Source organism: Triticum urartu, chromosome 3A, assembly GCF_056163025.1.
Source record: "Triticum urartu cultivar PI428250 chromosome 3A, HENAU_Tu73, whole genome shotgun sequence".
Taxonomy (NCBI): Eukaryota; Viridiplantae; Streptophyta; class Magnoliopsida; order Poales; family Poaceae; genus Triticum; species Triticum urartu.
Genome location: NC_141875.1, coordinates 732,736,027 through 732,738,231, shown reverse-complemented (window position 1 = coordinate 732,738,231; position 2,205 = coordinate 732,736,027). Strand labels below are relative to the sequence as shown.

Sequence of the window (2,205 nt, the reverse complement as noted above, 5' to 3'; positions counted from 1 at the left end):
CCGAGGCCCTCTCTCTTGTCATATGAATCCTAGAGGACACTACACTGACTCTAATTAGCACGCAAAGGCATGTATTAGTCTCTAACATAACTCGTATTTTTAACGAAATGAGTAGGTGAATATAATTAAAGGTGCTTCATGTAAATGAGGGGTGACCAATTCAATGCAAAAGTGGACTTAAGCTAAAGAAGAAACACAATTTTTCAAGTGATTTGACTGTGTGTTAATTGATTCACTATCATTTACAGATGTTTACAGCTTAACCACACACATCGAAGTGAATAAATCTGTGATCTGAAACCTTCTATGAAAAAATTCATCAAAAGTTAGTCAGATTGTATGTTGGTCGTGTGATATGAAACTGCTTCAGAGTTCAGACTTTTAACATAGCACACATACAGAGTTTGGCATAGCACAAGTACAGAATTCCTCTGAAATCAGCCACCAAAATGTCTGAGAACTCCGCAATGCCTTGTATCCGACGACGTGGAGTGGCGTGTACTGGAGCATGCATCATCCCATGGGGAGTCCCGTGTGGCCTTTTCCCTGCACACCCTGCACATCCACAAGAGAAGAGCAGACCAGATGTGAGCGATGTGGATTAGAGAGAGAGAGAGAGAGACGGGGAGTAGAAGATGGACCTTTTAGAGCTCACTGAAGAAGGTCCCGAGCGAGCAGAGGCACAAGCAGAGGCACATGGAGGAGAGGATGCATGGAGTAGGCATCATACGGAGGAAGCGTCCCTCCATCGAGGGAGCTAGCCGACGGGCGGCGGCGCGAGGGGAGTGTAGGAGGAGGCCTCGGTCCTGCATCCATTGCTCCTTCGGTGAAGAGAGAGTGCCAGCCGCCGGCCTCGAGCTCATCCATGGCCACCGCCCGACCAACGAGCCGCCGTGCCCGGATCCTACGCGCCCCTTGGCCCCGACACCGGATCCGGCACCGCCATGAACCGGTCGACTCCGAGGAAGAGAGGGACGAGCAGCTGCGGGAGTAGCAACCTCCGCTCCGTGTGCGACCACCCAGATCGAGGGCTCCTCCTGAGCACGTTGATGCCGGATGGGGGAGGAGGGAGAGGAGGCGGCGCGGCGCAGGAGCAGGAGCCCTCGCCGCGGCCTCGGCTGCACCCTAGCCGCCGTCACCCTTTGGCTGCAGGTCGCCGGCCCCGCCGGGACGGACGCGGGAGAGGACTCCGGTGGACCACGAGCTCCGCCGCGCCGCCATCGACATCGAGGAAAGGAGAGGATGAGGCGGCGGCGGCGGAAGAGGAGGAGGCAGCGGCCGCATCAAGAAGGGAGAGAGAGGAGATATTTCTCCCGCTTTCTCTCGCAGCGGACGTGGACCCCTTTCCTCTGGCTGCCCGCTTTCTCTCGCTCTCGCTCGCTGCCCGCTTTGCTCCTGTTCATGCCGCCGACGTGGACGCCGTGGTTGTGACTACCAACTCACTCATCCTTTATATGTTCAATTTATATGTTCAATTGGGATGTCTACAAATGTCGCGCTCAGAAATAATGAACCTATGAAGGAATAATCTGCATTATTAGCTTTTTAACCTTTCGTCCTTTCTTAGATTGTTAGTGTTTTTCGTAAGTATCGTAAGGAGTTATAGCAGTAGTATTTTCTTTCCTTGTTATAGAAAAGCAGCAATCTTGGAGGATTGATCAGTGAGGTAGGAGCTTTGTCAAGAGATAGCGGGCTTGCTGGATTGCTGTTCACACATAAATGTTACTCCCTCCGTTCCTGAATGTAAGTCTTTTTAGAGATTTCACTACAAATTACATATGGATGTATATGGACATATTTTAGAATGTAGATTCACTCATTTTGATCCGCATCTAGTCCATAGTGGAATCTCTAAAAAAAACTTATATTTAGGAACAGAGGGAGTAGAAAGCACACATGATTGACTGAATGTAGTTTTTTTATTGAGACAAAGGCACAAAGCCAAGTGTTAAGGAGCCCTACTAGGCGAGATAAACTCGCGGGCGTAGATCGTTTTCGTCCTGGCGGCTAGAACCCTAGCCTCCGCCAGGAGTCCAATCTTCTAGCGCCGTCCTCCGGCAGTTCCCCTCCGCCGGCGACCTCGGTCGTCGGTGGTGAGGGGGGTCGCCGAATCCACGTGTGTGGATCGTTTTTACTCTCTTGTAGTCTAAGTTTTTAGGCTGATCATCGTCTTAGCTTCGGCGGTGACGATGACGGCGCTGACTA

General features: G+C 51.3%; 1 long non-coding RNA gene across 1 annotated transcript; it reads right to left on the bottom strand.

The window, feature by feature from the left end:
* Positions 1 to 356: 356 nt before the first annotated feature.
* Positions 357 to 1,406, bottom strand: LOC147982374 (uncharacterized). The gene is made up of 2 exons (XR_015600046.1): positions 642 to 1,406; positions 357 to 555 (listed from the first exon to the last, which is right to left on the bottom strand). It is a non-coding gene; the product is annotated as an uncharacterized LOC147982374 (long non-coding RNA).
* Between the last annotated feature and the right edge of the window lie 799 nt (positions 1,407 to 2,205).